The 15,378-nt window shown below is 44.6% G+C and overlaps 1 long non-coding RNA gene across 2 annotated transcripts; it reads left to right on the plus strand.

Moving 5' to 3' along the window:
- Positions 1-3,182: 3,182 nt before the first annotated feature.
- LOC144320099 (uncharacterized) lies at positions 3,183-15,133 on the plus strand. 2 transcript variants are annotated; one of them, XR_013385682.1, is made up of 4 exons: positions 3,183-3,248; positions 5,881-5,981; positions 7,008-7,067; positions 11,087-15,133. It is a non-coding gene; the product is annotated as an uncharacterized LOC144320099 (long non-coding RNA). The 2 variants fall into 2 exon arrangements; XR_013385681.1 differs by having other exon boundaries at positions 5,881-5,972.
- The last annotated feature ends 245 nt before the right edge of the window (positions 15,134-15,378 follow it).

Raw genomic sequence — 15,378 nt, forward strand, 5'->3', positions numbered from 1 at the left:
AGGAGACTCAAAGAAGTGGGCATGCAGTAATGGATATTCTGTGTATGGCCAGAAACTCCTTGGCAGATGCTGCTTTCCAGAACCTGGGTACTAACACACTGGGCAAAAGGGAATGCCCAAACATTTCTGACACTGGTGCATGCAGAGTCAGAACTGATTGTGATACCTGGGGAGCCCCCTATAGAGTGTGGAATGTGGTGAGGGGAGCCAAGTGACAAATGACTCCTTGGTCAGGTCCAACTTTCAGTGTGTGCCAGCATCACAGACCTACCAGGTAGTCTCTGCCACAGACCTGGAATGTACAATTGGAACAGATATAATTGGTAGTTGCCAGAACACCCATGTTAGCTCCTTAGCTATGAGGTAAGAGCTCTCATCATGGTGAGGAAAGCCAAACAGAAATTACTACCTTTCCCCACAGGCCAAGATAGTAACTTAAAAAAAAACAACTTTACAACCAAGGAGGAATGGTGAAGTTAGTGCTGTCCCTAAAGACCTGAAGAATGCAGGGGGTACAGGGTGGTTCCCATCATAGCTCCATTAATGAACCAGTCTCTCCCCTACAAAAGCCAGACAGATCTTCAACAATGAGGCACTGGGGTTGCTGCAAATTCAAGGGAGTAGTAGCCCCAACTGTTGATGTTGGGCCACATGTGGTATCTTTCCTACAGCAAACCAACCTGGTCTTGGTACATGGTTTGTGGCTGCTAATGTGTGCAGTGTGCTTTTTAATTGCAGTCTGAAAGGAAAACCAGAAAGAGTTCACAGTCACTTTGGACGGATGAGAGATTGCATTTATGGTCTTCTCCCAGGACCATGTTGGCCCTTCTACCCTCTGACAGATGAGATGGAAGTAGCACATCTGGGGTTGTGCGCCAACAGGGCCAGAGAGTTCAGTGTGCTCATGAGCAGGTGGCCCAGATCCCCATGTCATCCACAGATGATATCATCTCAACTCTATGAAGGATTCCCTTATGGCCACCTGACAACAAAAAGTAAATGAAGAGTTGCTCAGTATACAGGTACAACCTAGAAATCCTCATAATAGGCTGAGTTTTGTGTGATTCACCTGCCTATCCACAAAAGGCAGAAAGAGGGTGCTCTGAGGTTAGAGTATAGATGGAGTTATGGATGGGGGGAATGTTTACCTGGTTAGTCAGGAGCCTGGGGGTGGGGGGAAGATAAGCAGACAGGGCAAGGACGAAAAGGAGGAGGAGCCAGCTGGAAGAGAGAATGCCCAGTGAAGATGGGGCACCAGCCTCCAGGATGTGGGGTGTATACCCTGAACCAACAACCATTCAATGGGTGGCTGAGTGGTTGAGCGTCTGCCTTTGGCTCAGGTCATGATCCCAGAGTCCCAGGATCAAGTCCCCCATCGGGCTCCCTGTGTGAAACCGGCTTCTCCCTCTTCCTATGTCTCTGCCTCTCTCTCTGAGTCTCTCATGAATAAATAAATAAAATCTAAAAAAAAAAAAACAAAAAAACAAAAAAAAACAACTCAACCACAACCATTCACTAGCAATGCAGAAGTGTAAAGGTCTGGCCTGCTCACCCCATAATAACTCTGCAGGGCCATCCAGCCCCAAAGCTCACTGTGGGATTAGCTGCAGCTTTTCTTGGGATTATATCACTGTCCAACCGCTGCCCAGTCCTGCTTCCTTCACTCCTCCACAGGCACTGATACTGCCCTCCAGCAAACCACCTGCATCAAACCAATAGAATACACAGCACTGGGAACCCAGAGGGAGAAGTGGAAGTGGCTCCACTTTTTTTCAGTATCACTGACCTACTTAGAGAATTTGTGGTTTTTTTGGCCCTGCAGCCCTAAAGCTTTGCATTCTGTGGTTTAGAGATTCCCGGGGGAAAGTGCTTCCACCATAGGACATGGCAAGCACCCCACTAAACCTTGGACTATGGCTTTCACCCAGTTACTGCAGGCTTCTTATGCCAAGAAGCCAGAAGACACAGAGAGGAGTCACTTTTCTAGCCAGGTAATTGACACTTCATCAGGAGGACGTAAGGCTGCTGTCATATGACAGGGGCAAGAGAGACATGATATGGCATCCAGGTAATGTCTTGTTTCCTGATACACCCTTGCCCAGTTTTGATGGTAAGTGGACAGGTGTAGCATCCATGATTCAAGAAGTGCTTGGTGATAAGGAGCTCAGGGGATGAGGGCATGGGCCACCCACGAAGGCCAGCCGCAGTGGCAAGAGTTAAAGTTCATGCTACTAAGTTTGGTCTTAAAAGCTTCCCCCATACCCCCACCCCACCACCCCCCAAAAAAAGCTTTTCTCTTTAAAAGGGGCCCTTCAGTATCTTGGATGAACTGCCTCCAAAATGTAGTGCAAGAAGGGAGGGGATGGGAGCAGTATGAAGCCTGGGCTGCGGAGGGTGCCCTGTGCCCTGTCCCCTGTCCCCGTCACCACCTCCACATCTGCTGCTCCTCCTCACTCCCCCTGTGTTGCAGGATGACTGGCGTCAGCTGAGTCCCTCTCCAGGACTTGCTGTGAAGAGAGCCATGAAGAGAGCCACCTGGACCAAGGTCAGATCGCCTCTCAGGCAGCCCACATTCAGTGACTGGCCATGCAGGAGGATGAAGATCTGGTCCCCTCACCCCGATTCAGGGCAACTCTGCTGAGCCAGCCAGGCCTTGGGGCTCCCTGGGAGAGGAATGGAGAGCGACTTTGTGAACGCATGGCAGCTGAGCTTCTTCCACTGCCAATCCTACCTCCCTCACTCCTCCGCCGATGGCAACCTCGCCCCTCTCCATAAATCACCTGCATGCAATCTCCATCTTAGGTTCTGTTTTCTCCAGACCCCACCTGAGACCACTGCCGTGTGTATTTTCATAACTGGCATTTTTATTTACAAAGCCCCATATGACTTTTAGCCTGACAGGCAGGCTAGTGTAAGCTAAGCCAATAGGGAACCTGGAAAAAAGAAAGGAGCTATTATCTGGCCTGTCACCTAATAATTCAGTGGCCAAGTCTTGTGTGAGCCACAGGCCCTGTTTATCCTTGAAGTTCAAGATCAGCATCTTCCTGAGGGAGAGGCAAGTGGTCAACAGTGGGATCAGTGAGTTTTCTCTGCACTCCCCCCCCCTGCCTTTCTCCTACCCCACCCCCACCACCAGCCGGTCTATAGTAGGGGTGGTGAGAAGGAACAGAAAAGAGAATCTAAGAAACAGCAGCAATCAGAGGTTGACAAGAAGATTGCTAACCAGCCGCCCCAGCCCTGAAGGCCAGGTTCTGTGCACATGTTCTTCTCCCCTCCTTCCAACATCCCACACAGAGCTCCGAGCTCCTGCAGAAATCCCCAAGCAGACTTTTCCAGCACATTCCACCTCCTTAAATTCAAGTGTACGACTAGCCACCTTTGTGTTCAGGAATATATCAGGTCTGAAACCTAAAAGACCTCTCATGAGAACCCAAACCTCTTCTCCCCAGCCTGGTAACATGGAGAGCTGATGGCCTGCTCGCAGCCTGCCTCTCCTGCTGCCTGTCTGCAGAAGCCTGTCTGTCCCTGGGGAGCTCCGCTGTGCCAGGGCTCCTCCAAGGCTTGGAAGAGCTGGGATGTTTATGGCCTCGTGTCTTCTTCTCTGTGGTGCCGGGTTTTCTTTAGGAGTCTTCAGGGAGCCCTGAACAGACATGGTGCATCCTCTCCGGTGGACCCCTTCTGACTCCTGTGCTTTGATTCATTTGCTCTGATTTGGTTCAAAATGTTCACTTTGTTTCCTCCCTTCCTTGGCCATCTCCTCAGATCCATCTCTTATTAGCTGCCCGCCTCCACTTTGGGGCCAAGCACGTGCAAGGCCAAACCCGGGGGTTAAATGTTATGGGGACTTTTTTAACTGTCTCCATTTTTGATTCCAGGCTCACTTAATTGAATCGCGAAGTGAAATGTTGATGGTGATGGGAACCTAGCAGCCTTAAGACTGGAGAAAGGATGTGAAATTCAAACTCTTGCAGCTTCTTGCCGGGGGAGGGGGGGTGGGTAAAGAATGAAGCCAACATCGTTGGAAATGCCTTTTACCCTGCCACCAGCTCTGCTCAGCTGCAGGGACTGATGGTTCCCAATGGGGAGGTCCTACCAGAGGCTGTCCCTAAGCCACTCAGAACAAGCTGAGTTTAGGCAGGATCCCACATCGAGCGCACATGTAATTTAGAATTAGGTTCTTTTTTTTTTTTTTTTTTTAAATTTATTTATGATAGGCACACAGTGAGAGAGAGAGAGGCAGAGACACAGGCAGAGGGAGAAGCAGGCTCCATGCACCGGGAGCCCGACGTGGGATTCGATCCCGGGTCTCCAGGATCGCTCCCTGGGCCAAAGGCAGGCGCCAAACCGCTGCGCCACCCAGGGATCCCTAGAATTAGGTTCTTAAGCTTGGTGGCTGCTGCTGGAGGAGTCACAGTTTACTTAAGTAACTTTCTTTTTTTCTTTTTTTTTTCTTAAGTAACTTTCTTTGTGCATGTGTTCCACGTAGCAAGGGGCTGTTGTCCTGGTTCATGAACTTCTCTTTCCTCCTTGGCCTAGAGCTGACATGAACCCCAGCCCCCTACTTTGGCTCCATGACCATCTACTTACCCCTTTCTCTTTACAGAGCTGCATACTGTTTTTATATACACGCCTACCTCCTTCTACCCCAGCTTGAAGCTGCTGTGCTTCAATCCGCATAGACTCCATTACTGCTTACAAGGCATTGCTATTATCCATGTGCTAAGGAATATTCTCTCCATCCAGAGATAACATCCACCAGTTAGACGATTTGGATAGTAATGCCATCTCCGTGGGACCCAAGCTTCCCGTGTTCCCAACTCATTACCTCTGGTCCTGGTCCTCTTCCTGAGAGGCCAGTGCTGTAGCTGGATCATCCCTCTGGTCCTGACCCCTATCAATTCCAGTTTATTGTGATTCCCCCGACATCATGCCTTTGGGCGCCTGGGATTACTTGCAGCTGATCCACAATTGACTTGCAAAGAAATTTCAGTAGGGATAGAATTTGGAAAACATACTCTCATGCAATCTTACCCTGGCTTATATTTTTCAGTTATATACCAGACTGAGTTATGTTTTGACACGAGGCCAATGATAGGTATTTTTTTCCTCACTCTGAACCTTTTGAAATTAGAGATCACGTCACATAAAATGCACACCTGGCCCAAAAAAAGGCCATTGAAATGCACCTGGGAAAATAGTAGCTTAACCTGAACAATTCAAGTAAAAGTGTCTTTATTCCTTTTCCTCTTGCAAAAGCTGTAACTTTGGAGAAATCTCATGCCTTCATTTTGTGCCAGTAAAATGCTAGATCTTGAATTCTCGGAGATACTGATTTTACTGATGTGCTAACCATTTCTGAAGGCTGAATCTCTGATATATTTCAGAATCCAGGGGTGGGAAAATAAGAGAGTTTTATCTAGACAGTTGCTTATTTCCAAAATCAGTAAGGCACAGGAGTTAAGTTCTCATGGCAGTGACCCATATTAGACCAAGGGGCCCATCTACTTTTTGTGTGACTTAGATTTTGCGAATATACCTTGTGTCACATTTACCAATTACCTAATGTAATTAGGGTTTGATATGTACCTCCCTGTTGAGAAGATCTAAGAAAAAAATAACATCTTTTGAAAGCTATCATAACTAAATGTTGCCAGAGGACCTATTCTATATGAAAGAGACTGTCTTTAATCCTAAAAGAAATAGAATTCTTTAGTCAAGATATCAGTGGTGCTCTGGGAAGGAATCTGTCTCCTTGCCCTTTCTAGTTTCTCGAAGTTGCCTACATTCATGACCTTCCATCTTCAGAGCCAGCTGGACCGGTCCAGTCCTTCTCATATCCCACCACTGACACTGGCTGTTCTGTCTCCCTCTTTCACTTAGAAGCACTCTTGTGGTTACATCAGTCCTGCCCAGATAATCCAGATCCATCTCCCCATCTGAAGGTTCCTGATCACACCTGCAAAGTCCCTTTGGTGTGTAAGGTAACACATGCACAGGGTCTAGGGAGTGGGATGTGGGCATTTTGGTGGTGAGGGGGTGGCATTACTCAATGATATCAAAGCATAAACAATTTTCCGCATTTTTGTTAAATATATTCATATTTTATGTCAGAACTTCACTCCTGAGGAAGTTTTAAAGATTGGCTAAGGTTAGTCTGGAGGACCCTCTACTACTCCATTGTTTAGTCACAACTCTTCTGATTTCTTGAGGAAAGAGTAATGTTTTCTGGATCTGAGACACAGAAGACTACATACATTTGTCACCTTCACTTTGCCAGTTGCCCTTTTATTGAATTCTGTAGAGACCTGGCATATTGCCCTTGGAAACTGGCCACTCCTTCAAATTATTGCCAATTGGAGATTAGATGAGAAAGATTATGGGATGTTTGCTCAAAATAGTGCAGCTTGGTTGAAGGTGTATTATAACATCATCAAATACTGAGAATTTCTAAAGAAGCATTTGTCTTGGGGTTTTAAGACCAAGTGTCTCCCTGCCTGCATTGCTCTAGCCTGGTGATTCTCTTCCTGTCCATCGCTGTTGCTGTTTCTATTTGCAGCGCTATGTCAGTACCAGCCGATGCGAGGCAGCCAGCAGCTGCCCCCGTGCGTTAGAAATGTCCCGTAGCTCACCATGGAGAATCAGGACTTAATTCGTTTACCCTGGCTCCTCTGGGCCTTACCCTGCCAACACAGCTGCAGCACAGCTCCTCCATCTAGAAACCTGGCAGCCATCCCAGCTGGATGCCACCTGCCAACACTTTTCTGAAGACCAGCCAGAGGAGAAAAGAACAGGAGGGCAAGAGGCTGAGGAGGGAGGGAGGAGAAGATGCAAATCGAATAGGATTGGCCTTTAGCCCCCCTAGATCTCATGCTCCCAGAGGTGGTGACATACTTGTATTCAGCGGCCATCAATGTTCTTGCTTGTGAAAGTCCTATTTAGATGTGGGCATGCTTTCCCGAGGGCTGTGAATCTCTGGATTTACCCTAAACTTCCTCTTTGCGTTGCAGTTATGGAGAAGTAGGATCACCCCCACAGACTGGAATGGTGGCCTCCCATGCAGAAGAGGGGTGAGTTGGCATTCTTTTGTCTCTTTAACTAATATGCTAATCGTGAAATTATGTACTTCCTTTTCATGCCCATAATGAGCTACAATACTGTCCAACTTTTCTGGGATGAGGACCTCTTGTTAATGTCAAATGTTACAGCCTTCCACATGATGGTAGCTTTTAGTACTTTTAGTATCCGTTGATTCAAAAATAACATGTGAACAAAAGCGTCTGAGTTTAGTACTCTTTTGGATAAGTTTGTGTTTTATTAATCACAAGAATATCTAATAATATTTAAAAACCAGCGAGGACAGAGGCTGCTGCATGAAGTATGTAAATGTTAGTGGAATGAATAAAGACAGTGTTTGTTGGGAATGTAGATTCATGGGCTTCTTTACAATAACACCCTAGGAGGGAGTGACTAACAGAAGAGGGATCCATTGGAGGGAAACAGGGACCTAACCCGCCCAGTTTTGTGTCTGCCTGGGCTGGGTCTGGGAGCAGCCCTCTCAGCTCCTTCCAAGAATGTATATGCCCTGGGGGAGGGAGGTAGACAGCCGCCTCAGAACAGGCCCACCCACAGGAAACCACGTTGTTGAGATCCCTCCTTTCATGGTTCAGAATCCTTCAAAACAAAACTACCCTGTAGGCTGGGACTTCAGTTATATCCTTTGGGTTTATGTTACAGACCTTGCAGGAAAAAGTGACCCCAGAGCAGCTGGGGCTAAGAGGGGAAACTATCCAAGTAGATGAGACTACAGCCAGGACAGCCAGCTCTGGTCCACCCAAGGGACCTCCCCAAGGGACCTCCCCAAGGGAGAGTGACTTCAAGTTCTCTGCTCTCCCACAAATAAGTCAGGGACCAAAGAGGTGTGTGAAGAAACAACCAGTTACAAAAGACAGTGATTCTAAAATATTTAGAAACCAGTAGGGTGTGGTCATACATTCCAGTGTGTTCAAATGGACAGCTAGCCAGAACTCTTAAGATCCTGCCCACCCTAATGAGTAAGCATCAACCCTTTAGTTGCTGGATCAAAGAGGATGAGGGGTTCCAAGGTGGTTGGGTGGTCACATCAGGACTCAGTGATGTGATAACTTAGCAAATGGTAAGAAAACATTTCGATATTTTACAACTGCAAAAGCTACACCTTTGCATGCTGGCTGCTACAGTTATAATCAAGAACTCTAAGTGGCTCATAAAGGGTTTGAGAGCCATGGGGAGAAACTATTGATAAAATCCCATTACTTTATTTTCTCTCACTGTTACAACAAATTAAAACCTAGACTCTCTTCTGAAACAATGAGGCTTCTAGATACAAGCATCTTTTCCTGAGGTGGCAAGGGAAATTAACTCTGAGTTCCATGCCTAATGTGTGCCAGCCTCTGGGCTCAGAGTTTTGCATACATGGCTTCATTCCCCCTCACGACCACCACCTGGGTGAGTAGTTATTACTCCTGTCTTACAGATGAGGAGCCTGGTGCCCAAAGTCACCCATTTGGTAAAGGGTGTATCCGAATTCCACCCAAATCTACCTGATTCCCGAGCTGGTGCCCTTCCTTCCCACCATATCTGTAACACCATAGTTTTGTTTCTTTTGGGTTTTTTTGTTTTTTAAAAGATTTTATTTATTTATTTATGAGAGACACATACACACACACACAGAGAGAGAGAGAGAGAGAGAGAGAGAGGCAGAGACATAGGCAGAGGGTGAATAGGCTCCCTGCTAGTAGCCTGATGCGGACTTGATCTCAGGACCCTGGGATCACGACCTGAGCCAAAGGCAGACACTCAATCACTGAGCCACTGAAGTGTCCCAATCACACAATACTTCTGAAGGTCAGCACTACATTTCTCCAGGGGGTTATTTGGGCTATATACTGATCAAACAGGTCCATTGTATTATTTTAACTGCCCCCCCCCCACCGCCCAAATCAACTCTTCTCATATAATAATATTCACTTTATTTTCATTTATTAACTGGTATGTCATTAATCAACCTAATCGCATTGAAGTCAGTACTTTTAATGGAGCAGTGCATGGAGCCACATTTAATTTATTTGAAATATGAGCTTATGGCATATAACAAGTCCTTTCGGCCTTAACTTTTTTATTTAGACCTCCTTATTAGCCAAAGTGAGAAATAGTTGAATTAAAAACACATACATGTGTACATAGGCAGAGACATTCCCCAAGAGATAGCAGTTTCAGTAATTCTGAAAGATGTCCTTGGGTTTTCTTCAGAAGCATTTTCCATGGAAATCAATTTCATGGACTTGTTAATGTGGGCAAGTGCTTCATGATAAAGATTACATCCTTTCATGAAACCTTGCCAGTCCCCATTACTCCTCAGCCTTTTTTATCTTCTGCTGTTTGTTGATAATGTCATGTTACAAATGCCCATCAAATACAAATCAATAATGATAAATGTCTGTTCCCAATTAATTTTATCTAACATCTGATACACACCAGATTACTAAGTGCTATTGCAAAGCCTTTCTGGTGGGGAGTGAGGGTTTGTGGAACAAAATGTCTTTGTTTCAAATTCTAGCCTTCCTGCCCCTTTCCAGAGTGTGTTCAGCCTCCTGTGATGTGTCCATGATTTCATCCTCCAGAGTGAAAAATGCAAAAGGCCATCATCTTTCTGGGGCTGTGTGTGAGAACTATATGAATGAAAATAAGCTTTGTAATGATTAAATCCATTCTATGTGCAAAAAGACAAAAGTAGTAGCTTTCCTGTTCCATTGGGTCCAAACAAGGAGCAGAAGAGTCTATTGCTAATATTTTAGGATTTGACTCAATAGCTGATGGATTGTATTTCTTTTGCCCTTAGAAAAGACTTAAATTTGTATACCCTGGATGGAAAGTATCTTATCTGGACTTCTTATACACATATAACTCTTCAGTTCCCCCTCAAATTCATCAATCAGATTGAATTTCAAAAGTATCCCGACTGTCCTAATTTGATGTCTTCTTTTCGTAATGTAATTTTATTTCTTAAATGTATACAATATGTAAGACATTCAAAAAAGAGACAGGGAAAAATATAAAATATATCCCTGTATCCACCACTCAGCTCAAGAAATAAAACACAAAAAAACAAAGGTAAATTCATTTTAGACTCTATGCCTTCTTCATAGAGGCTGTTGCTCCTAAGAAGTTATTTCCAGAGAGCCTAGGGTTCTGGGTACTTGGCTCTGTACCTCTTTGCAAGGCCCCAGAAATGACCCTCACATCTCTGGCCTCCATGCTGTCAGAGTCAGGGACGATCATGTGATATTCGAGGTGGTAGGTTAGCCATGCAATGTCTGCGCCTTGGCTGTGACTTTGGGCCATTTTTCCTGGCCTTGTTGTCAGACGGAAGCGTAGCTTCACATAACTACCTCCTCCAGAGTGTTCAGTGTGAGAGCCTCAAATGCTTGACCATAGTTCTGCATTATGGCTGGCCAGAGAGGCCAAGGGGAACCGGACAAGCTTTCTGGACTTGAGATGCACTTGACTTATTGAGGAGAAAGTGGTCCCACTGGCTCCTAAAAACCTCAGCCCTTCAGTGACAGCTTCGTGCTGCAGGCTGACCTCAGGTGGAGCTGGTTCTGGGGTAGGGAGAATGTCCAGCTGTCTCTCCCCTTGTCCTCTTCTGAGCATCATCCTGGCTGGAGGACCATGGACCAGTGCCTCCTCAGGCCCCCATCAGAGATCTCCCTCCGTGGGTCATTTTTGGTGAAGACAGAGCTCAGAATATTAACTGTCTTTAACATTATTCTGGGGACATTCATCTTAGGTAAAAAATAATGCTTTAAGGTCCAGTGATTTTAAAGATAAGGAAAAAAAATGCAGGAAACTTAAGGAGTCATTTGCCCTGTTGCTCCTGCATATTGCAGCCAAATAAACACATTCCCACACTTATTTATGTTGTAGACCAGTCATTTTTCCTTACACAGGAATCTTATTAAAACAATAAATCAATGTTAACCTAGGTTTTAAATTGGCCCAATATGTTTGGAGAACTTGCTGGTTTAATTTTCCTATTTTTCATTTTCAGTTAACTAATTTAGTTTTCCCAGTTGGGATACCACAACCTTAGCATGTGGATTTATCTTGAATCCAGGAAGCCTTGACATACATTGCCACCAAAACAAAAGAGGAATCCCAGTTCTGTCCTATAATGAGACAACAAAGAAGCATAGATTCAGAAGACATCTATCCTGATCACTGCAAAGTGCCTAAGCCTAGGCTCTGAGAAAGAACACCAACTGCCTCCAAGTTCTTCTGGATAGTCTGTTCTACATTTTCTTTACATCTCCTCAATGAAGGTTTCCAGTGCATCTGTGTAATGGACTGAATATTTATGTGCCGCCCCACCAAAATTCATATGTTGAAGCCCTAACCCCGACATAACCATATTTTGAAATAGGTTAGGGCCCTGATCCAACAGGATTAGTATCCTTAAAAGAAGAAACACCATTAGATGCTCTCTTGCTCTCTCTCCCACTCTCTCTCTCCCTCTGTCTAGCACATGCAAGAAAAGATCATGTGGACATACAGCAAGATGGAGGCCATCTATAAGCCAAGAAAAGAAGCCTCAGGATGAAACTTACTTTGCCAGCATCCTGATCTAGGACTTCCAGCCTCCAGAACTGTGAGAAAGTAAATTTCCATTGTTTAAGCCATCCAGCTTATGGCATTTTCTTATGGCATCCCATACTGAGATAATCTTCCAGCAATGTTTTCCCAGAAACACTGTGACAATTGCTGGTGCCCCTCTACCCCCTAAGGAATGCTAGTGTCCCTACATATGTGTACAATTGGAAAGATCTTGGCTGGCACCTCTAAGGGGCCCATATCACCACAGCTTTGGTGGGTTGCAACACAGCCCAAGACCCCAGAATATGACTGGGTATCAGATACTAAGGGAAGCTTTTTTCAGCCATCAACTCTAGAGGAATGTGTGTGTGTGTGTGTGTGTGTGTGTGTGTGTGTGTGTGTGTATCTGTCGAGAGGGGTGACTTTTTCAATGGGGCAATACTAGAAATGTCCTCAAGTCCAGAACTCCACTGGACTTGTTCTCCACCTGAAACATGCAACTAGAGTGTGAATATGGCCTTAGGAAATGCCAGCTCAGTGAGGACTGTATGTGGGGAAGGTGTTCTGTTTCATGTAAAAATCATTAGCTTTAGAGTCCAACAATCCTGGGTTCAAGTTCAAGCTTACTACATTCATCAAAATAGCATAAGTAAAGGCTATGTTGGCTCATGTAACTGAAAAATCCAGGGAGTTGTTTTGCTTTCAGGCACAGCAATATCCAGGCACCCAAAAGATGTTATTGGAAATCTCTTTCCACTCTATTTCTCTGTTGGCCTCACTCTAAGAAGTCTTTCTCAGTAGCTCTAGACTCATAGATCCTTAGTACTAAGGATGGGTAGAGGAAGGATAGAGTTTCTTTTCAAGGGGTACAACAAAGGTCTTGGAGAGGTTGCTGATTAGCCAATTCTAAGTCACATATATACCCCTGAGTGGGATGGTGCTGGTGGTAGGGGTGTCCCATTTCAACCTGGAAGTGATGGTACTGTTACTTAAGAAGGGGGAAGGAATCCAAAGCAGGCCAAATCAAAAGATGTCTACATAGACATTAAAGTGCTTTGTGACTCTGGGTAAATTATTTAACCTCTCTGTTCCTCAAGTTCTCCTTTTGCAGAATGGCTACACTAGTACCTGTCACCAAGGATGTTACACATTGCTTAAGGCACGGAATAGAGGTTAACTTTCCTCCTCCTTCCTTTTCCTACCCTCAACCTTCTTCTGGAGGCCTGGGGATGTTCTAGCTCTACCTTGATTGGTATTGAAGATGTCATGCTGTTTCGGGCTGGGGAGCCTTGAGCAGTACAAAAACTTCAGAATCTACTCAATGGGGCTCCAAGGCCACAGGGTTGGTTGCACTTGGGAATGGTGGCCTCAGGGGCAACAGTGGACTCTGAGTTGGGCTCAGCTCTGGTTAGGCTCAGCCCTAGGACATCCAGGTAGGCTAGTGGAGGCCTTGCACAAGACAAATGATGTCTGCACTGGAGACAGTGTCTGGACTGGAGAGCTTAGAACAGCAACAGGTACCTTCTTGTCACTGCCTGGAACCCAGTATCAAGTATCTCAGTATATGTCACTCCCCTGAATAAACAAGGCCCTCTAGGAGTTACGTAGTCCCTTTCAGAACTGTAGTGTTTCTCAGCCAAACTGCTGCCCTACTTGAATAGACCTTTATGACCGCTAAAGAATCCTAATGTAAATTTGCCTCGGAAAATGCTTAGGAAAGCCTACTTTAACACACTGGAATCATGTACCAGATCACCTGGAGGCAGGGTTAAAATGGCCATATTTGAGCATGGGAACCCATCCTCTCAGTGTCTAAATTTAAGGTGGCCAGATCAGAGCATGGGATCACCTGCTAACGACTCACGCTGGAAGAGGGTCTGGCATCTTAGTGTCCTGACCTGCATTTTAAAGGTCACTGACAGATTCTGAGGAAACCCAGAAGAGACTAAAATAAGCAATGTCACTTACTGAATTTAAGTCCTGTTACCTAGTTTCCTTGGATCCACCTTGTTAATCCTGGGACCTTGACACAGGATCTTGTTTTTGTGGCTGCTGTAGAAGATGCCAAAATAACTTCTGCATGTATCTCCACAGATTTCAACCACACCTTCCCAACCTCAGTCAGAAGTTGTGGAGGTACATGAAATAACATATACAAACATGTTAAGAGTTTTGGTGGAGAAGTTCTATATAACCTGAAGGCAGCATTATAATGAAAGGCAGTGCATGTGGTCACTTTCTCTTTGTGTAGATGGTGGCTCAGGGCAGAGGTTATTTGGGGGCAATGGAAAATTATCCTGGTAATAACTTGGGAAAGGGAATAAACTCAAGCTTCAGAATGGGAGAATGTGCTAGAAAGTTGTTTCAGTATTAGCACTTAAGTGGTGTTGAAACCGTCACCTCCTTCGTAGATGGTAATTTATGGGTAAAATTGCCAGAGGTGGTGTGGTTCACAAAGATCTTAGAGTAAATGGAGACCTACAAAGTCATCACAAAGAAAGATTCATATCAATGGACCTTATTTGACTACTTTGAGGATTTCTAATTTATGTAATTTGGGTCTTTTGTTTACAAATCTATTTCCTCCTTGGGACAGTTTTATTTTGTGTAGTACATGTGGGATTGCTAATCTTTAAAGAGCTTCTTTTGATAGAATAAAGAAAAGCCTCTCCATATACTGTTGGTGGGAGTGTGAAATGGTACAACTTTTTTGGAAAGCGATTTTGGAATATCTAGCCAAATTAAAAATGCAAAAATCCTATGACACAGCCATTCCATTTCAGGAGTAGATTTCGCACATGTACTGTAAAGGGCTGTGTGGATATATCATACCCAAACCATGGATTCAACCTCAGTCCTCTTCAGCAGAGCACAGGTGAAATAGATTGTGGCATGGCCACCATAGGATATTGTACAGTTGTTAAGAAGAATGAGGTTCACCCATATATGAAGATTTAGAATAATCCATACAATATGTTAGCTGAAAAAAATCAAGGCACCAGTAGTGTGCAGAATATGCTTCCATTTATGAAAAAATTGATATGTTGTATGCATAGAAATTTACTGGAAGGATACACCAGAAATTATTAGCAGGCATATCAAGACTGGAGGTCTGTCTGGACCATGGGAGAAGCTCACTTTTCATTAGGTCTTCTTGTTCTACTTGGATCTTATTTTCTCCTACTCACGTATTTTTTTTTCAACTAGAAAAAAAAAAAAAAACACTAGGAAACAAACCAAGGTCAAGATCATGACTTGAGCCAAAACTTGGCTCAGTTGGTTAAACTTTGAACTCTTGGTTTTGGCTCAAGTCATGATCTCAGGGTTGTGAGATTCAGCCCCCCTCCACACAAAGGGCTCCATGCTCAGCACAGAGTCTGCTTGAATATTCTTTCCCTCTCCCTCTGCCCCTCCCCTGACTTGTGCACATTCTCTCTCTCTCTCTCTCTCTCTCAGATAAACAAATCTTAAAAGAAAAAAGAAAGTTCTAAACTAAATTCCTTTTCAGTACTGCTTTATTTACTTGTTTCGTATTTAGTGGTTTGTCATTAGTGATTCAATACATAATATTTTTATATTTTATATTACAATAAATCCAAATGTGAGAAATTTAAACAAAGCATCTCTTTTTTTGTTGTTTATCAGATTGCTAAGGTGTTAAAAGTTTGGGGGTGCCTGGGTAGCTCAATTGGCTAAGCATTGGTCTCTTGATTTCAGCTCAGGTGGTGATCTCAAGGTCATGAGATGGGG

Source organism: Canis aureus, chromosome 9 (genome assembly GCF_053574225.1).
Source record: "Canis aureus isolate CA01 chromosome 9, VMU_Caureus_v.1.0, whole genome shotgun sequence".
Taxonomy (NCBI): Eukaryota; Metazoa; Chordata; class Mammalia; order Carnivora; family Canidae; genus Canis; species Canis aureus.